Here is a 22,943-nt window from a genome sequence, read left to right as displayed (position 1 = left end):
AAACAAACATTCATTTGAAGGCAAAAACAAAATACTATACATTTTTAACGAACAGCGGCAATATGCCAAACATGCCATACAGCCCAAAAGATAATTCCTATCAGTAATGATCGGACACCGGTAGCATTTTATGTCATTTTGACGTCCAACGTAATACTCTTATACCTTTAAACGAGCAATTAGAGTCTGTGCGGAAAGAGAAGAGTCGTGGAATGTATGGGGCCCAATAAATTCCACGACTCTTCTCTTTCCGAACAGACTCTAGGTAGTCATTACGTTGGACGTCAAAATGACATAATATGCTACCGGTGTCCGATCATTACCCTATCAGGTGTGTGTACGAACACAAATCATGAAATCAACGTTGTGGTCATGAGGACGAAAATCAATCAATCCCTACTAATATTATTAATGCGAAACTAACTCTGTCTGTTACCTCTTCACGCTTAAATCGCTGAATCAATTTAGATGAAATTTGGTATAGATATAGTTTGAGGCCCAGTGAAGGACAGAATATTTTTTATCAATGATCATCATCACCATTTTACGCCAACGAAGTCGCGGGCATAACTTAGTCTAATTTAAAATCCTATTCCGCCTAAACCTGAATGGTTTGGTAAAAGTGACAAGGAGACATAAAAAGCCTATAAAATTTTGACAACGAACGACGTATAAATTTCGCAAACTCCGAAAAAGCGTATGAACACATCAGATCGGTCATGTAGCTGCCAATAAATCGCGGCTACCGCAACAATGCCAGCAATAATGCCTTGCATTAGCCAGGACACAATGGCCCGCTGATTTATAACGGCCCGGATAAGATGGGGAAACGATGGATGAAACCAGGACTTCAGGACTCTAATGGAGTTGGAATGTTTAAAATTCAGATCCAGGTTTAGACGGGATAGGATTTTCTTTAAGAACGATAGATTACGATCGTGAAGATCGGTGGATTTTCTTGAAGTTATAGGTATGGTCTTGAGAATTTTCTTCGATGGCTAGCTAATATTACAGAATTAAAAAAAAAAACAATATAAAACCTATTAAATGTATGACTGATCATGAAAAAATTCAAGTTCCGTATCAGCATTGAATCATTAAAAATAGGTAAAGACGAAAATCCTCTTGTTGGAATTGAGGAAAATGATTTATATATTAGAGGAAATAGTACTTGTAAACAACTAACACATGTACGAGTATCTATAATGTGATTTAAAATTTACAATAACATTTATTATATTAAAAAACAACATTCAAGTATTTAAATACATTTTCCAAAAATCAAAGTAAACAAGGCTCAGAATAAAGTTCTCTCAACTATCATGTCATAACTGGAAACTTTTAAAGCAGAAACAAAGCCTGGCCAGCGAACCAGCTCTGCTATATTTACACTTCAGCAGAGATATTATCCTCATTAGGTATTCTGCAAAGACGGCCAACAATTATTGCGGCATCCACTAAATAGCTTTAAAAAGGCCCATGTCAGTAAAACACCTTTGAAGATAAGTCTTTTGTGTTCTGAGCGATACATGCACGGCTCACTTGCAAGCCTGCATTGCAGCCGCTTGCCAAATTTTTAATTATTCAAGCCACAAAACTCCATGAATAACCTACATACGAGACATATATACTATATGGTCTGTATATACTACATACCCGCGTCAGCCTTCGCAATAAAAGGGATCAAACGCGAAACTAGGACCCTTTGTCACAGTTTGACAGCTCAGAATGTAGTCTATTAAATTTTAACCGGCCCTTCTCACCTTCGCATTTTTATTCAATGTAACTCCTAAACAGAAAGGATACATTATAGATACGCGACGGAGCAGACACGTACAAAATGAAAATAGGGGCGCCGAGCGAGGGTGGTATGGAAATGTTGGTCAAATATATCATCCGGTGCCTGACAGGCCAATTCTCTTATCGCGCGCGCCCGCCGCCGGCGCGATCTAAGCTAGCTTAGCTAATATAAAATGGTTTTAAATTCAAGTTTAATTCGGGCTATCTGCAGCCTCCCGCACCGTCGTAAATACGCCCGCCACACACAAAGGGGCGATTTACGATTTTGACGGATTTCGAATATTTTAGCACCAGGATACCAGGATTAGGGAGAGTTACGCGAGCCGGCCGGGCGTCTTACACCGGCCCGTCATCTTTCCAGATTTGGACGATAAAGATGGCTTGGGACAGTTATACTCTATGGAAAGATTTCTCAATCCCCTACCCCACTATCGTCTCTTTGGCTTTCCGCTTTTAATAAAGTGATAATTATTTAAGCGAACGAAACTAGTATGGAGTTCTTAGTCAGCAGCTGTGGCGGTCTTTATCTTTACTGCCTTAATATCGCCTGCTACCGCACAACGCTACGTTACGAGTTCACGCAACTTCGTTGCAACTTGGAGCTCCGACGAGCCTTCTCGATTATATGCAAGCGTTGTCTTGTTAAGCAACTTAGCTTGATTTGTGTCTACGAAATAATCTGTTTGTCTTCTTTCCGCCAAAATAATTCTTTGTTCAGAGGGAGAATCTGCACCGCATCAGTTTACACCACCAGGACATCATAAAGTGTAAACAATGACGGCGTTTTCCATTACAATATGTTTACCGATCCGTGGAGCGGCGCATTATGTATGTTATCCTGGTGGGACGCGCGGGGTGAATTTATGAGGCGCTGGTAAATATTTGGCGCTCAGAGTTCGGACGCTCCGGTCCTGACAACGGGAAGATTGTCGGCAACTGTTTGCACAACGGGATATGGTAATTTTTCAGTTCCTTTAAGTGGATTCTCTTCATACTTCCGCTCTATACCTACAAGTATAAAACCTTAGTAAACCAAAGAAAACATAGCTTGTCGAATAACCGAGGAGCACAGCACAGAAAATGGGGTGTTTGCTTGGATTTTCTTTTCTATCACCAAATTAGAACCGAATACTATATCTCCTAAATCCTATTTTTCGTATTTTTCAGAGCTGAGGCCAAGTGAAATAACTAGGGATAGGTGGGGTAAGAAATAATCCTCAATTATATGAACTTGGCTGACAGCAGTGCACTTTTTTATAATCTTTGAATCAGGATTTACCAGTCTTGGGTAAAATTTTCAACTAGCTAGAATGAGTTCATAGTCAAAAAACATTGTCTAATGTTAACCCTCTTGCTCTTGTCCCCAATTATCCCACTTAACGATACCGATAGGTTCAATAAGTCATAAGTATAATAAAGGCCAAGTTGTGACAGTAACGAATTTCTTGTGCCTCCTGACTCTTATCTCTTTTGCTCCGTAGATACAATCTTAGGTCACCAGAGCTTATCCTAGCTAAAACAAAGAGCCGACGTCTACTATCATTAAATTTCGTAATAGGATATCATAAATTGCAGTAGGTCGGTACCAGGCTGGGCGGCTGTCATCGTTTGTCAGCGCATTTCACGCGTTGTTGGACAATAACGCAGCCGGGGCATTGTGCGCGGCCGGCCGTCTGCGTGACGTGATCACGACGCGCGCGCGATATGCTGACGCTGACCGCCGCGATCTATGCTACCCTGGTACATAGTACTATGTCACACTGACAGCTGAAATTCTAAAGCACTAAACCAATTTGTGCTGCCATGTCTTTTCCGTTTGCACTTAGGGCTGATTTATATGGACAGCTGGTGCGTAGTTTGGAGCCAAAAGATCTATACCTAAGCGTTTAAGAGGATATTGGAACGCCCCAGGATACAGTCACATTTTTCCCTCGATTAATGTCATTACCTTTGATAATGTCATTAATGTCAATGTTGAAAGTTCTTAGTTTCGTGCTACCCAAAGGTTGTCTGGAAGAGATCGCTTCTTAGCTGCTGGTTAAAGAAATATTTTAAGTAATAATGGCCCAATCCTTATTTAAAAATGGACCTACTGTTTCGTATAATCACTAATCTGTCCAATCGGTAAGTACGAGTACCTAGTTATCCCATTAAGTGTTCCGTGCTCTATTCGGTTACGAACTGACGGAGTGGGCAACATTTTATCGAAATATCTATTTTCCAAAAACCCCGAAGATTATATGGTCTAATTGTAAAGATGGCGAAAACATCCTCAGTGAGACTTTACGATTAAAACAGGCTGTAATTCTAAATTGTAAATACCCAACGCACCCGTGTATGTGGCTTACATGCACCGCAATCAAATTTATATCGGGGCCCGAAAAAAACATCAAATATGCTCGGTATGCGTCCGTGAGATCAAATCTGAATATAAACCGGCCGGGAAAAAAAGAAAAAGAAATCCCTGGACCCTGGACGCGTAAATTCGAATCAAAAGGAATCAAATGTCACTTTAGGAATATTTGTAATTGTGTGTCCTCTTAACTGTCTTCTTGTTATATTTGAGTTACTTTGTTGTGTTTAAATATGTATGGAGTGTATGTAATGTCACTAATGTCGCTATGTATTTAGGTCTACATCCTGTCAGAAAGTTTGCTATTGAGAAATAAACAGCGACGTTTTTGACAGACATTGGATATTTTGTTTTGTATGACTGTTTGACTGCTGTCAAAAAGTGGTAAATTTAGAAAAGACATTCCTCTGTTATTTAAATAATATTTTCATATTAAAACATGTATAGTCCTTAGCAATACCTACCTAATATTTTGCTCGAAGAGGTGAACAAAAATATCAGGCAAAATTATTAATAGAGCCATAAAAGCTTTTCATATTATATTGTTGAGTGCTTTTTTTGTATAAAATCGATAGACGAATCTGGCAAATGTAGCACATATATAACTGTCAGGTTACTTGGTAATCTGACAGCCAGTCGAGCAACCATATTGCTTTACAAGCAATTAATACGTGTAATCTTTTTGTATCTGGTTAGCTTGTTTTCGAAAATAATGCCAGCGTGAGGTCTACAGGTAATCGACGGAGCTAAATGTATTTTTTGGAAAAAAAAACATCGTGTGTGGGATTTTTTGGACATACCTAAGCAGGGCCGGATTAAGCATGTCGGGGCCCAGGCAGTGCAATGCTCGGGGCCCCCGTACAGTTAATTCTGCATACATAAGTTCAGTTGTTCAGTACAGGCAAGTAAGTTTGCGGTTTTAATTTCAACCTTCAGGTGTCGGTTGAGCCGATCCGAACATGCCGAATGTTTTTTTCGCTCTTGCGTGGATATAAACGTTTTTTATATTAGTTTTTGCCGATTCCTCCTTGCGTCCAGTGTGGGGAGAGCTCTTTTTTCTCAATAAGTAGTTAAATATTTTGCGAGGCTGAACAGCGATTGTCCGACCATATGAGCCACATGATTAAAATTAATCTAATAATAAAGATTTTACATGTGTTTAAATGATTATTAATGAACTAGTCAAAGTAGCATGTAAGTACAGGGTAAATCGGAAAAGCAATAAAAATCGCGAGCGCAGCGAGCTCGAAATTTTTTGTGAAAAATTTGTGAAAGCGTGTTAAAAAGGCCTAAAAATCCGAAGTTACCCAGTGAGGTGAGCTTTCATGCGAGGTCAAAGCCGTGCTTCAGGATAAGCTCAGCTAGATCACAGACGACAACCAATGTCCATTGTATTAAAAAGCGAGACCGCAGGCCGAGCTTGGCGCAGCGAGGCCAAAGGCTAAGCTGAAGAAGAGATTTGGTATGCGAACCAAAAATTGAGGTAAAAAGTGAGGCTGAAGGTCGAGCTCAGCAATCTCCACATACCGTAAAATGGGGTGAGTAGGCTTCGCGGGGACAGTTGGGTTATGAATGGGGAGAGAAGGTTTGAAAGGGGGGTGAGATGGTTTTTTAAGGCTACTGCCACAAAAACAATGCATTCCAATTTAAATTGGAGCTATAGTAATACTCATAATAAAAAAAAATCGATCCAACAATCTTCCAAAATCACCTTTGTATGAAAACCCAACTCACCCCAAATACGAGGGACTACGGGGTGAGGTGGGTTTTCCTGTTTATCGTCAAAGTTATGAAATGGAACTACCCAAAATAAAATAAAAACGAAAATACAAACTTCCGGAACACTTATTATATACACCATTCAGTTTGCATATGTAAAAATAAAATGTTATCGAGGTTTGAATGTCAGTTTTGCACCTACTCACCCCATTTTACGGTACCAGCGAGGTGAGCTTTCATGCGAGGCAAAAGGCTAAGCTTCTGAAATCAATGAATCAAAGCAGCGCTCTGATACGAACCAATCGTCAAATGTTACTCAACAATAATATATGTGTCATACAAGAGTTACTCGGAGGGCCGAAGTTTCATTAATGAGGTTTTAGGCCCTCGGGAGCCTGAAATTCGAGCTCAATTTACAGACTTTAAAAGCTATAAAATAACATAATTTACATAATCATTTGATGACTGTGTGTCTGAGAAACTGATATTGGACATTAGGTATAAGTAGGTAACATAAAAAAATAGTTATGAATTTTGACCATATGCCAAACTTGGCAAACACATTTTTTTTGGTGCGCACGGGGTCGCCGGGGCCCCTTAGCCGAGGCGGGGCCCCCTAGCCGAGGCGGGGCCCATAGGCAGTTGCCTACTCTGCCTTAGGGTTAATCCGGCCCTGTACCTAAGTTCGTTAACCGTTTGTACAAACGACGACTGGACAAAAATAGCCCAAGATAGGAAAAAGTGGAGAGAAATGGAGGAGGCCTATACTCGTCGAGAGGTCTTTAATAATAATAAAAGTTAAAAAATAAATAATAATCATCAAATTCTATATCAATAATAATTGCATAATTGTAAAATGTATAATTTAAATTTAATTGTATTGTATATATTATAATGTATTATTAAAGAAATAAAAGGCTTAAATAAATAAAGTTCGTTAACCTTAAGGGCTTTCTGCTTCTGACGGTCTGATCGATTTTTTTACAGGGTTATTACCTACCAAAAATCACAATTCAATCGCCACCATTACTTCTGAATTACCTACTAATTAAACCAACATCATTTTGTCATGTTTAGAACGTAAAATTAGTACACCTAATGGAACCAATTCACAAAATTTCACGAGAATCGGTTGAGAATTGCGACTTGTAGAGGAGAACATCCGGACTTAAGAAAGTATTTTTGCCGAACGGGGACCTTCGGTAACGCTCGGTCAATTATTTGTTTTTATCAAACTAGCTAATTCGTTTGTAACGGCGCCAATAACATTGAGCCTCTTATTTACATCAACAGAACATCAACTCAATAAAAAAGCGCTGGTGGCCTAGGGGTAAGAGCGTGCGACTTGCAATCCGGAGGTCGCGGGTTCGAACCCCGGCTCGTACCAATGAGTTTTTCGGAACTTATGTACGAAATATCATTTGATATTTACCAGTCGCTTTTCGGTGAACGAAAACATCGTGAGGAAACCGGACTAATCCCAATACGAGCCTAGTTTACCCTCTGGGTTGGAAGGTCAGATGGCAGTCGCTTTCGTAAAATCTAGTGCCCACGCCAATTACTGCGATTAGTTACCAAGCGGACCCCAGGCTCCCATAAGCCGTGACAAAATGCCGGGACAACGCGAGGAAGATGATGATGATGAGAACATCAACTCAGTTTCCTACGGATGACCGATGTCTTATCCACAACGATAAACGATAACTGACAAACTCTCGACCCCCTAGTCAGTCAATTCGGTTATATCATTTTCCAAGTATATTCGATATCAAGTGGATATCAACAGAGTTATTATTCTAAAACTGGCGGCAATAAGTTACGGACAGACAAATGAGTTCTCACGTATCGAGATGGTATCTATCCGGGTTCGATTCCCGGTGTCGTATCACCGTTTTGCGATTAGTGTTATTTGTTATTAAACGGAAAAAAACTTAATTGTTTTAATTAAATATAGAAAGTAAGGGTCTTGTCCCTATCGTACCTCCTCTATAGTATTTTTTATTCAATCTTCTTCTCACAATAAAATCTTTTGAAAAACGTACTTAGTAACTTTTTTACCGTTGAGCTGTAAAGTAAATGACAGATTATGAAGACCGATAAATGTGTCTTACTATTACGCAGTTGTGATGTTCCTTACCTGTAACAAAATAAAACACAATTATATAACATAGGTATACATAGACATATAAATATGTATAGTATAAGAATTTAACTTCTGACTTAAGATATTGCTAAAAATTCCCCAATTGTTTGCTAGAGATGCCTAGTAGCAAGATCGTCTGTGCAAGGCTTACTCATAAAAAAACTACGTCTATTTAGATATCTAATAAAGTCAAAAAGTCATACGTTCTAGAATAGAATAGTATTTATTCGGGCGACAAATCATTACATTACAATACGTTTACAAAAAAATATGAAAGTAAAAGAATACAAAACAAATGGTCTCTACTCAGCAATGCATTTCTGATTTTTCTTAAGTTCTTCACAAAATTGATTCCCAATGTAGAACAAAAGAAATTTCTACGAAATTCTCCATTATCCATGGGAAATCCCACCAGGCAAGCATAATGACCTAAACTTGCACCTTGCTCCCCTCAATCTGAAGCCAATTGCAAAAATTACGGCATATGGCAAATTATCATCTAATCGAATCAAGACTAAATTACTGGCCACAATCAGACGTGTTGTCACGTAATTGTCCTATAAAAGTGGAATAACATGTAATTTCGCTATTTTCGCCGGGTAATGCCTGAGTAGGGGATAATGAGATTACTGGGTATAAGTTATTCAAAGTTTCGATGACATGAGGTGAAACCTTGTTGTGTGAAGTGGTGCATTTAAATAACAGGGTTTTAGTTCCCTCTTCTTCATGGCGTAGTCACTATTCACAACTTGAGATGAGTAACTGTAATCCAGTAATTATTCTAAACCTTTTTTTTTGCGTTTCTCGTGTTTCCTGTAACACGAGCAAATAATTAAACCATATATTGTACTCCTAATACGATATAACTTTTGATTACCAACTTTTAAAAATTATGAATTATTTAGTTTTTATCTTTTACATACAAATTAAATATTATTTTCAATGTACGCTGACATCAGTGTGTTTGACGTTGCTTGTCACGCTTTAAACATAACAAAATATGTAATACAATGCGTCTTATAATAAACTTTGAAGTGTAATAGAAATCAAAACACAAGTTATTTTTATAAGTTGCTGAACAAATGTTGGTCAGTTTAAGGAGTACAGCCTACAGTTTAATTTATTGCTCCTGTTACAGGAATACCCGGTATAAAGGATAGTAACTATAAGTATAACTTTGTGCCTAAGGAAAGAATAAAGAAACTTTTTCCAAACATCCACGTCGACAGTCACTAATCTCTAAGTGTGGCAATTCCGTTGCGCCATCGGCCAGCCAGAGCCTCCATGATATGTAAATTGTGCCTAATTGACCAATTTGTTCCGTTTGCAACTAATTCAATTGAATTTTGTTTACGTGACCGACGCATTGTTGTTTTTAATGCACGTAATTTTAAATCGTTCCAGCTACGCCATCTATTATTAAGTACTATTACTATTGTTGGGGTAATTTAATAATTTTCGCTTTATGATGGTACCTAAATTGTCTGTGGATGTACCTAAAACAGATTATGTTTATAAGTGTGTGAACTGTGATTATAGTAATTTTAAAGATTTTTTGTTTGGAGGGAGAATTGAGATTCAACAGGCGAAATAATAATCCAATTTTGGCAGGGTTGTCGTAATTATGAGTGGGGCACGGGCCAGGCGCTCATAAAGAGTAATGAGCGCGCACAATGCCCGCTCTAATTAACTATGAACGAGCGATGCCTACTTCCACGTTTTTCTTCAGATTTCCCGACTGCCTTAACCGTTATAAAAAAGGAATTCATCCCATCCCATTCTCTCAAGTTGCACCTTGCACCAGGTTATTATTTCCTTTTCGCTCTTTTGTTTCAACGATGTCGACATCTCGCTCCGCGCCCCGCCCATTTGTAAAATCGACTGCCCGCGCCGTCCTTGCACCTGTCTCTTTCGTGTCCGGCTGATTTATGTGAGAGTGAGCGGGTTTGATCGACGCTTTGTTTTTCCGCTTCAACTGTCGGACGCGATAGTTTTTTTTTCGAAAAAGGCGCGCACTGACCCAAGGATTAGGTTATACGTTATTACCGGGTGTAAATTCAGATAATGCGTCGCGATTGCGACGCGAATTCCTGCGGCTCGGGTGTCGTTAGAGCTTTTTTTTAAAAATGCGCAGTAAGTGCGCCGTTTTGTAAAACTATATTTACGATAATGTTATCTCGCGCGGTATTACATTACGTACCTACACCGCGGGAACGTCGTGATTAATGATAAACTCGCCCGAGGCGGTTCGAGAAAAAAAAAATCAATTCTAAAGAAGCTTGAAGTACCTACAGTTATTAGAACGTAGGATAATCAAGCCATTAGCGGTGACCATATTGCCATGGTGCTATAAATCGGGATGTTTTAGTAAAAAAAGCGCGGAATTAAGATTTTAAGGCGGGCCGCGGAATGGAGGTAAAAACGGGCAGAGTTGACAAGTTGAAAAATAGCCGCGGCTTTTTGGCGGGAATGCCATTCTAATCAAAATAGTTTACGCGTCGATTGGCCCATCGGTCCGCCGGCGTGGGAACGCTTTTTTGCATCGATCGTCTTCGAAAACAAATCGTTCTCGTATCAATTTAACTTTTGAAACAAAAGCTTGACAATCTAACAGTTATAAATCAGAGGAACAAATAAAAACGCCCGGCGAGGTGAAAACGTTATTATCTTTATAATTGCACGTCAAGGGGAGAGTGGGGGCATTTGGCGCGTTTTTTCTCTCGCGATGATATATCGCCCATGAATACGGGATACGCGACACCTGCGAGGCGAGGCTTCCTTATGAATCCGAAATTGCGACTGTGTCAGACGTGTTTATCAACTAATATTTAAACTGCCAGAAAACAAAGGAAAAACGTCACTACGTACTTTTGTAAAGCTTTTCCTCCTCGCAATTTATTCATAATCATGACAAATAGCCGCATTATCTTGTTTGACTATTGCATTGTCTTCACGGAGATCGGAATCAGTATTCTACGGCCCGAAATATGTTATCGACCCATCAAAAATAAAACACACGATAACAATGAACTTACAAGGCTAAAATCAAACATAAGCCAACAATATACGCTGTAAGTCGTCTGTGCGCGCCGCCGCCCCGCCTCGGAGGTAACAAAGCGCCTCACTATCGATGTCTCTGTCAAAAACTGTCAAAAACCTGACAGGCGCCGTGTCAGGCTAACGAGCCGTGCGGGTCGCCGCGTCACGGTGACGACGCGCTTTCGAGCTGTTGCTGTACAGCGCCACCTATCGGCGAGTAGTGGAACTCGCAGGGGTGTTTTCATCTTGCTTACCAAGCGAATTAAAATCGACCGCGCAGGTGAACCAGTATAAACACGCGGCAGATAGTTTAATCTCGAGGTTAGATTAGACTGGTTGGCTTTAGCATCCGACTCGGTAATCTATAAGTATGAATACACGGAAAGGCTATTGAGTGATTATTACTAAAGAAAAATAACAATTTGTGTCTGGATATAGAAATACATAAAGATGCAAATGAGCGCCCCCGGGCGGCGGGCGGTTGAACGAATTTATTGCAGCGCGCGCACCTCATTATCGCTAACAAGCCTTCGAACTCTTTCTTTACCCCATAAATATTATATTTTACACCTGCGTTATGTCGAGACGCGAATGTTCGGTCCCTCCCGCTCGTTCCGAGCCCTAATCGCTCCCCGTGTGATCCCAAAATTCTAAAGTCTTTACTAGTTTTAAATCGAAATAAAACCGAGCCATAGAATAAATAATAGTACTGATACTGACCGAGCTTTTTGCGAAATGAACTCGTGCAATTAGTGCTTATACTGACGTATAGATGTCACTGGCTGTCCATTGATGCCGCTTTAAAAGTAGTTGAATAGCTTATTTATGAGAGCAAGCTAAAAACGGCAGCGTGTGAGGTCGACTTTTTACATTAATGTATCGGGAGAAAAATGCAGTTTTTTCGTGTTTGGTTGCGATAAGACAATCGGTAATTTTCTCGTCTATATGCAGGTCAGTGACCTTTGCCAGTAGGTGGCCAGTCACATTGTTGGGAGGTATAAATTGATACTTATTAATTGATTTGCAAATTGAATGCATTTATAATACGCATTTTGTAAGATTTTTAGTACAATTTTGTAATTACATGTTTTTGATAGGTAGATAAATTAATTTTGTAATTGATTCTGAAGAAATAATTAATGGCGTTAATACATTACTATAGCGCCGCCTGAGAATACGTTTGTGCCATATCCATTTTTGAGCAAAATCATTTTTTAATGATTTCTAAAATACTTAACAAAAAATATGCTATAATTGACACTAATCGGTTTTTGGAAAAACATATTTTTCAAAAATGTTGTGCCATATCCGCATTTTACTATAGGATAATTACACTCTATTAGCAGAAAATTATCACAAAAGTGTGACATATCCAAAACTTTTGTGTCATATCATACATTGTACGTTTAACATTTACCTACTCATCAAAAACGGATATGGCAATAATAAAAGTGCTTTTATTTGATGATTAACACTATATTTACAATATTTGTATAGTATTATAAATAGTAAACATATGTGCCTAAATGATAAATAAGTTTAATATTTCCTAAATGTAAAACTTTTCGAGAAATATTCATTTTTGCTTCTTTTCGTTCTCCTGTAAACCAATGTAAGTGGCGTATGGCACAAACGTATTCTGACCCAGCGAATTAGCGTTAAGTTTCAATCAATAAGTACAAGTTAACCTTTCCAGTTAGTACAAATGCCAAGTGTACGCTTAACTCGTTCGCGTCTTTTCTGTAGACATCGCAAAGTTAAGAAAATCTAAAGCTTATTTTCGAACTGCACCCTTGCAGGCGGGATACATTTTTTGATACTTGAGACTCAATTCAAAAAAATGATATAGATTTGTAATACCTACCTACTTATACTCAGGCCGTTAAATTTTGATGCTTTGTCCTCCTTTTTCTGAAATGTGTTTGACCCAGCTAAACCTAAACGTTGAAAAAACCGGACAAGTGCGAGTCGGAGTCGCCCACCGAGGGCTCCGTACTTTTAAGTATTTGCTAACAACAAGAGAAATACACATCATCTGTGAAAATTTCAACTGTTTAGCTAACACAGTTCATTAGATACAGCCTGGTGAAAGACAGACAGACGGACAGAGGAGTCTTAGTAATAGAGTCCCGTTCTTACACTTTTTGGTACGAAACCCTAAAAACTTGATACGATCGTAAATTTTTGATATTTTGTCTACAAAAGACAGCTTTTTCTAAAATGTGTTTGACCTAGCTAAACCTAAACGTTGAAAAAAACCTCTTTAATAAACCCTAAGTACCTAAAGCATAAGTGCAGTCGCGTGTGCATTGTTTTGCGTGCTGAGCCGTACTTACGCTCGCGTTTGCATTGAGCAAACCCAGAAGTCATGATTTTAGACTTATGGGCTTTTGCTAAGAGGTGGAGGGCCAGGGAATTGAAGTATTTGTGTTAGAATTACCTACTCAAAATGACTACAAGTCTTTTTAGAGTTCCGTACCCAAAGGGTAAAAACGAGATCCTATTACTAAGATTCCACTGTCCGTCTGTCTGTCACCAGGCTGTATCTCATCAACCGTGATAGCTCGACAGTTGAAATTTTCACAGATGATGTATTTCTGTTGCCGCTATAACAACAAATACTAAAAAGTACGGAACCCTCGGTGGGCAAGTCCGAGTCGCACTTGTCCGGTCTTTTATACCCCGAAAATGGTTATAAGGTGAATACCGTAGTAGACCTTTTCCAAATTTTTGTAGGCTAACCTAATAATTTAAGACTCACTGTAGTGTCGAGATTTGGGACCAGAATTACTTCCAGCATAAGGCATCCTCGAAAGCTCTGGTAATCCTTAATGGTTCTTGGATCTACTCTATTCTCGAATGTTGCTTGGATTAGAGTCAAACTGTGAAATTATACCGATAGAAACCACTCACAAAATGCAGCACTTACCTACTTTAGTAAGTACAAATATTTTAGTTAGAATTAGTATACAATGGTGTTAGTGTAGTAACATAAAAGTTGGTCAAACCGTCTGGCCTCTGTATTATACCTTTATGTCACAAAATGTTAAATAAACCGAAAAGGGAACCTCTATTCTGTAGTCACTAGTCTATGGGTATTCTGTTCATGTATGTATTGTGCATTACTTATATTGAAACCCGAACACCACAGAAATCCAATACAGGAAAATGAACACTTGTTTTATTTGCTTCCCAACAAATAACAAGGAGTCGCGAGATTATTGTCAAGATAGGAGCAGGAATATCACCGATTGATACCGCGATGGGGTCCCTAGGGACCTTATACTGGGAAAAAATATCCAACTATTCGTACCTATACATATTTAATGGCGAGGCGTGGCCACAATATCTCCAGCAGTAGGTACCAGGCGAGCAGAAATTGAGAAGCGTTATCGTATCGAAATCCACGGTATCTGGGCCGGCGGTCTCCGAGGAAATCATTGGGAAGGCATCCGGAAAATTTACCGCGCATTCCGACTCATGTGGCGTAACACACCTGCCTCTTGCTTATGCGGACCTAGTACGTGATCTATTTTGTTCGCGTATATTGCCTCCTGAAAAAGGAGGTTATTTTGTGGTACAAAGCTATTAGGCGGGCATCGATTGAAACCCTAAATATTCATAAAGAAAGGGGTTATTTACTGAATGTCTAGCAATATCAGCCGGGGCGCCGTAATGGAAAGTCTTGTTAATTATTCAAAATGTCGACACTATAATGGGACGTGCGTTTATAAATATTCAATAGCCGATCGGATCGAACGTTTGCAAGGCTATGTTATACGTGAAACAAATTCCAGTTATCCAAATAACCAAACAAATTTACATGCGGATAATTGATACAGGAGTTATGTTTCGGGAAATGGAAAGCGTTTTCACTAGGCGGGATTCAAAAAGGGTCAAAACAGCTACTCTTTATGAACACCAAAACAAATGCGACTATGTAGGTAGACCATTCCCTTATTCATAAAACTTAGCAAACTTGTGTTAAATTTTATCCCCTTCTAATAATCACAAATGTCAAAATGACGGATAAGAACGAATGATTATCAAAAGCTTGTTATAGTTCGTTTTTTTAGCATTAGAAAGAACTTGAAAGAAGGTAAGCGATGACATGTCTTTTAATTGAAAAACACTTTTTAAAAATCAATAACTATTACTTATGAAAGCAGAAGACTATAAAAGATCGTATTAGATTCATAATTGTTACATATTTACCGTAACTTATTTTTAAAATGTGTTTTTCAATTAAAAGACACATCAAGATTGTTTACCTTATTTCTAATGCTAAAAAAAACGAACTATAGAGTAGACAAGCGTTAATGAAAACATCGTATGATGTCATTGGACATATACCTAATAGTGATCACGGCGCCACTGAGATTGAGAGTTGTTTGTTGCTAACTAGAAAAGTATACAAAGATAAGTAACTAGGAAATTATTCTATCTGGGGCCTGTTTCTCAAAAACTTGTAACTTGTAATACAAGTAGAAGACTCTTACTAACAAAAGCTGTCAAAAAGTGACATTCTCTATTACAAGTTACAAGCCTTTGAGAAACGGGCCCCTGATTCTGAATATTTTCTTGGCAGATATAGGTAATATTCTAGAATGACGCATATACCTGCAGTTGAAATTTTATAAAAAAAAAACATATTTGGACAAAAATCCGTTTCGTACATACTTTAAACGTGAATGCTCTTTGATTTCAAAATCACCGTTTAATTTTACAATTCCATAGAAAATTAGCTAATTGTCCAATTAGAAATTTAGTATTGCCACACGACCGGAACCTGTCCCATTAGAACACATTGACAAACCGAAAACGTTGAATCGAAAACCGCAACCACTGCGCACAAACAACGCGTTTAAAAAATCACAAACGACTTGACATTTGGCTCAAACAGAGCACTATTCGGGTAATAATCGTTGCGGTCTTGGTGCGGGTCAAAACAGGCCAATTTGCGGTTGAGCCGAATGACTTGAAAACATCGTGACATTAACACAGGATCTCCGCTCGCTGATTGGCCAAATTGTTTTTGATTGCGCACGCGTTTCGGTCCGGTAATTGTACGTTTCGCTTCGAATAGAGAATAACGGGATAAGTATTTTCGATTGGGGCTTTAAAGATTTCGCCGGCCATCTTTGAGGTTATGGCGGTGTAATGGCGGTAATCCTTGTAATCGTGTAAACGGTGTAATAAGTGTAATTCGTGTAATCGTGTAATGAGGATCGCCGGCCATCGCTGTGACGTGGTAATGGCGAGACGTGACTGGCCATCTAATTGTTTTGCTTTTAAAGTCAGATGCCATATTAGGTATAGAATCCCTAGATGACGTACCTTGCTGTTATTGGCACCACCATACTTTACGAAACCACAAATGTCAGAAGATTATCTACTTAGCTTAATTTATAGTAATTTAAATTTCCACGATAAAAGCGAATGTTACCACAAACCTACCACCATCGTACAAACTAATCTATATTTCTGTAACAACAAGTAAAATGGCATTTACATTAACATAATCATCGAGAAAATTCTAACAAATCCAAACACAATTAGGTAGTTTGCGTTGTCTTATTACTAGATTTGCCATGGCCACCTCCTGTCTCCATCATCAGATCAGCTCGACGGTACCATAATATTGCATTGTCACCCAACATACTAGTATATATGAAATTTGATATGTGAATTTCCACTCAAGCGAAATATGGGAAACGGGTCTTATTTAGCTTGCAAGATTTAACCCGAACATACAAACATTGCAAGTTAAGTAAAAGCTTGTAAACATGCCGCAATCCATAAGCTAAGCTAAGCCTACCAACCGAATGAACTCTCGAACTCGAAACTATTCATCATATCACCCACAATAAGTGCCACCACATTAGCCTGCAGCAATCAGGAAGGTAAGTGCGTAATTTGTAATTTGCGTAATTGTAATTGCGGTAATAGATCCGGCTCCGGAGTCTGATTGGTTATCTCCGAGATGGACTTTGTTGTTGGATATAATTTGCTTGGGACGTAATTGTAACTATTAATAACCATAGTCTAGTCGAGATAATCCAAATTGGTCGGTACAAAAATAAATTATATTTATAGAATAAAAAGCTCTAAATTATTTTTATGTTACTAGATCTCTTCAGTCTGGTCTAATACAACTTACTCTACTAACCAACTTTTAAAACCCTGACTGAAAAAAAAGTTCTTTAAAAACACGAAGGAATTTAACTCAATTTAGTGACGAGTGTAGATCTTGTAGACTTTAATACCTGTTATAACGTGGGATGAATCAAATTTAAATCAAATAACAGAACTATGGATTAATTAGGTACCTAGTATTAATTATTAAATATTTAGTCTCAGATCCTACTTAAAATCAATCTATCCTCTTATTTTTGTAAAGTAAAGTAAATACGGGTAAGTGTGGCTGGGTGATGCTGGGCTTTACATTGGGGTCTGTTTACATATTTATTAGTCATACATTTACCACTAAACGCAAGTAGCAAGTAATGCAGGAACTTACAATAAACACTTCTTAATGTGTAAACATCCTCATGTGAGCGCCAGCCACACTTACCCGTTTTGACCTTAGTCTGCTTCATCTGTGATGTATATTTTATATTTTCTTTTTAATTATATAGCTAAAAAAAGAATCCACCTGACATTCAGTTATCTATATCTATTACCAGGTTAACATGAGTATGTAAATGCATAGACCGTACGCGGACGGCACCAGGCCTTGTACGGCGGGCCCCGCTGAGCTTGCAAATTGCGACAACTCATTGTTCTCCAAATACATGCTTGCCTGGTATCCGGTGTACTGGTACCAGGGGACGAGATACCGGAATGAATAACCGAATAGACAAGCATCGTCGTTGAGAAATTATCGAGATAGCTTACGGAGTACGGTTAGCACGACTTTATTTATTGGGTTTCTTGCGTCAGGTTTACATTTCTAGTAATTCTAATGATGATACTATATTGTAGAATTCATTCATTATATTGGAAAAGGCTTCCATCAAATTTATGATAATTTCTTCAATGGCAAGTGCTGTGTAGTTTTTGCTTTTATAGAATTTGAAATAGAGGCGTATTTTGTAGCCACAGTAAATTTACTGCCATCGTTCGACACATGATTAAAACTTTTAAGACGCCATATGAGATATCACTTTGATCCTAATTCTTTCACTGATATGTGTTAAATTTGTTAAATATCAAAAACTGGCGCCATCTACACGAGTATAGGCCAAAGGTATGGCGCCATCTTTTCGAGTGATGGAGAAGAAATTGCTAACGATTTTTCGAATTAGGATCAAAGTGCTATGACATGTGCAAACCGTTAGCATTAAATTAAAAGCATTACAAGCGTAAAGACATAAAAATCCGATATCAAAGAGACTTCGATGTCCATATATCAAGCCCGGTAGTTAACATAATATTGTCTCAACTGTCAGTCAAACGGCGTCAATCCTCGTTTCGAATAAAATTGATTTTAACTGAGTTTTTAATGTTTCCCATAAATCAGACGGTTTAAGAAAACAATCATTCCTTTGTAATAGTATAGCCTATTAAATTTTGGGACGTAAAAACATCGTATAGTGGACGAATGTATTGGGATGTTTTTCCAGTCATTTTCGGGCCGGGCGCCGCTTAGGAATTATTTTAGAATGATTTACGGCGCGTCTTTATTTGAATGACATTTTATTTGCAGTAAATATTGTGGCGTTTACGTTTTGGCTGTTTATTTTTATATTATTAATTGCTTTTTCTAATTCGATTGTTTCGTTAAAGTTTCTACAGACGTTGCAACAGATGGCATACGAGATACGAGCAACGAACTCAATCGATCGATAAATGCCTTAGCGCCACTTGCACCATCCCACTAACCCGGGGTTAACCGGTTAAACCGTTAACTCAGTGTCAAATTGCACTGGTAACCATGGTAACTCCAGGTTTAGCCGGTTGACCCCGGTTTAGTGAGTGGTGCAAGTGGCCCTTAATGTATTTGCAAGTCGCATGCGATTATCGGTGACGTATGGCCTTAACTTAAAACTTATGTAGGTTGAACTATGTATTATCTGAATTTTACAAAAAAAAATCACCTCTATAAGTTTTAGGTAGTAAGCCAAAGCCATAGACGGCCCATTGGACGGCTAGACAAGCGAGAAAAAGTAACTATCAATAGGTATTAGGTACCAATAAAACGATTTTCAACTAAAATGGATACCTACCTAAGTTAGGTATAATTATCTTAAATTACCAGCGCGACCAGGCTAACATAAGCGCGACGTGCGGCAGTTCGGGTTCCCATGTGGGGCATTACTACAAGACGAGCATGGTCATTAGGCGATATTAGCTATTAACCGGCACCCCGGCGAGCATAAGTTACCTCTTGCTGTCTGCGTACCTGGTGCTTTGTTCGATGGTGTTGGTAATTACTTATTTTGTGCTTTAGTTTTAGTAGCATGTTGATGGCTGAACGTTAAGCAACTATAGCTCCGTGAGCTTTAGATCTCGCGAACCCCCATGGCTCCGCCATTTGCAAAAAATTCAAATAATGAATCGCTAAGAAAATTTATTTAATAATTGAACCTGCTCACAAAATTTTACGAGGATAGGTTGAGAAAAGCCACCTAAAGAAGAGAACATCCGGACATACGAAAGCATTTACGCCTAAGCAGAAACGGTGACCTTCGCTTAACTCGGTTAATCAAGCCTCCTATATTCAAATTTTCATTGCTTAATGCTTGATACATAACTTAGTGCCATCGCGCACAGTATTTTTTTGTACCAAATGTTACCATTTTACGCAAACTCACTGTAAGTTTAGTATCGCACCCTTTTCACCACTGGCAACACGGTATAAATTTAGCAGCGCCACAATAACTTATATCGATAAGCGTATCACTACGATGTAGTAGGCAGCTAATAACCTATCATATTGAATATTATTCATAAATGAGTATCTATCAAGAAAACTGACTAAACTCACAAATTATAAAAATTGGATCGCTCAAATCTCAACGAGAATTCTAAGCCCTCCGGCCTACGTAATAAGTGTCACAGACTTTGCCACTTGGGTCGTAAACTCAACAAGTGCACAGGTCTTTACGACGTCGTAAACGTCTGTGTGACGTCTCACTGTGATCTGACGTTATGCTTTACGTCTATTTACACTCTTTTATGACAATAGTACAAGTTACGGTTGTAAAGTTTGGGTGTTTTTCGCGAAATTGAGCGGTGTTATCGTTTTTGGCTAGTTAGGAATTCTTTGTTTTACGTTGAGGACTTCTGGACATGGTTTCCTATTAAATGTGGGATAAATTGATGTTCATCGCTCTGTTTTAGTATGAAATAGAAATAGATGCGATCGAGCGTACTAACTTATTGACGAAAAGTGCTCTCACTAGTTTACGCATCATTTTAGAAGTAGGCAGTGAAGTTAAACGTATGGTCTGATTGTAAGAAAATTGTGTTATTTAACAAGAAAATACCACTATTCTAAGATGACTTTCAGAATCACCCATCGATTTCATCCCCTTGTCGCCTTACGCGACAAATCTATTTATATTTTCGTCAAGTATAATTATGTATTTACCAGGGCATCAGGACCCCATTACAAGTAAAACAACCCGCTCCCGATTCCGCAAACAGAGGGCGCCTGGGGCATTAACTTTACTACCTACAGTTAGCAGCACAGTGAAAAAATTCCAAGTTATAATAAAAGTGGGATCTAATAAAACCAAGACTTGATATGAAGTCGTGGCGTGTGGGGCACGAAATGTATTGACTTTATATCAAGTCAATGGCGGCGAAAAGGTTAAAATTATAATATTATTTTATTCGCTACTATAAATAGTGCGACTTGGCAAGTTATTACCCATTCATTTAAACTTTCATGATTATTACCTACATTTTATTTTGATTTATAACGGGACTCAATTGCTTCAAAATTTACCTAGAAGACAGCATGGTCTGTCAATTATAATATTTGGACACAGTTGCATAGGCCATTTTCTGGGGGTTACTCCCGTTTTTAACACGCTTTTATTAGGTCGACCTGTATGTAACTAAACATGTAATGGAATCTTGCAAGTTAAATTTGATCCACTTCCCGGTTTCCGATTGAGCTGAAACTTTGCATACACATGTAAGTCGGGTGACAATGCAATATTATGGTACCATCGAGCTGATCTGATGATGGAGACAGGAGGTGGCCATAGGAACTCTGTGATGAAACAACGCAACCTAATTGTGTTAGGAGTTTTTAGAATTGTCTCGATGAGTATTAGTTGTCTGTCGTAAGAAAAGTACAGTCAGCGATAAAAGCGTGTACCAAAAATGAAATTTTTGCCTAAAACTTATTCATTAACTACTAATAATAAGACATAGTTTTGATTTAATCGTGACACGTGTTATTCTGTACACTCGTAATATGTCGCTCGCCGTCGGCCTCACTTCGACATTGTCGCCGTAGGCCTCGCTTGCACGCTGGCGGGGCCATGATTAATCGTCAGGGGGCCGCAGATACGGCAGGGAGCACTATCTTTGCTATAATTAGTAAATGCGTTAAAATAGTTAAATAATAACCCTCTTGCTTATACAATGTATGTTGTTAAATGTTGTTTCTATCTAAAAAAAAACGATGTCAACGTTATTTCTAGTAAAAATCGTTTAACAATAACGCAATAAAACAGTTAAATAGCCAAAATGTGAAGCATTTTTTAATAAAAATATATTTTATTAGAAACTAATCTTGCGAAGAAATATCATACGTTTTTGCATATGAAAGTTTACTACATTTGTATATACATTTTCAGTAATCTGTATTTGGGAAACCGAGCGTACAAAATTATTAAAGACAAGTATGAAAGTAATGTGATATTATTGACAATATCCAGCGACGCCATTTCTCACGCCCTATCGGATTAGGTCCTAATTAATCGACGACAAATTGCCAACGGCTATTTTTGTGTAATTACCCCTTAATGCCGCCATTTTGATTTCACCATGCGCGAAATATAAACGGCGCAGGTTTGCTAACCTGATGTAATGACATGTTTATTGGTATTAATGGAATTTCTACTGACGATGTATTTTATTAAAGTTTTTTTCTTGACATGAAAGTATTACGCGTAATTTTCTCAAGAAACTGCTTAGTCCGGCCCAATAATCAACTGCCATTTTGTAAGACGGCAAAATACCATCGCAATTGCTCATTCGACCACTTAACAAAAACCCAACACTCGACGCAAACAGACAACCGACTGGACAAAAACAAGTCGCCTCTTATTTCTTCTTCTATAGATACTGTAATTAATTTGTCGATTAGTAAAAAATACGTCCCGACTCCCGATGTTTCTACGTTGCTTTTAATTCCCTACATGTACCGGACATGCCGCGTTTTTGTTTAGAAAAACGCCTTTACAAACTCAAGCGGTTTTGGCTTAAAGAACTCTCATCCAAGCCATAATTGTTTAAAAAAAACTACGGTTATATTGCGTTTTGAAAAACGTCTCAGCAACGAACGACTCAAAGGCGCTTCAACTTTTATAGTAGTTTATGCAACAGTGATATAATAAGGGTTCTTAAAATTCAAGGGTCGAAGTTACAAAACGAGACGTAGTCGAGTTTTGTAAAAAAAGACCCGAGAATTTTAAGAACCAATTATGAGCTGTTGCATACATTACTTTTTCTATGACAGCTGCAGCAAAAAAAAATTATTAAAAAAAAGGTTATTTAAAAAAAATTGAGTTATTATTTAAAAAAAAAGAGTTATTATTGTAAATGAAAACATACCTCTTTCAATCAAGATGATCGGAACTTGTATCTTTAAAAAAAATAAAGCAGTTGTATTATACTCATAAGATGACTGCTAGCAGTCATCTTATG

General features: G+C 38.2%; 1 protein-coding gene and 1 long non-coding RNA gene across 2 annotated transcripts in view; one reads left to right on the top strand and one right to left on the bottom strand.

Annotated features, from left to right (window-relative positions):
- The window catches only part of LOC134655852 (homeobox protein homothorax), a 357,906-nt gene that overhangs the window by 29,182 nt on the left and 305,781 nt on the right, over positions 1 to 22,943 (bottom strand). The gene's annotated exons all lie outside the window — the stretch shown is intronic.
- The window catches only part of LOC134655856 (uncharacterized), a 113,794-nt gene that overhangs the window by 61,530 nt on the left and 29,321 nt on the right, over positions 1 to 22,943 (top strand). The window lies entirely within an intron of this gene.

This window comes from Cydia amplana, chromosome 17 (assembly GCF_948474715.1).
Source record: "Cydia amplana chromosome 17, ilCydAmpl1.1, whole genome shotgun sequence".
Taxonomy (NCBI): domain Eukaryota; kingdom Metazoa; phylum Arthropoda; class Insecta; order Lepidoptera; family Tortricidae; genus Cydia; species Cydia amplana.
The sequence above is the reverse complement of the archived record's forward strand: the minus strand, read 5'-3'. Positions and strand labels throughout refer to the sequence as shown.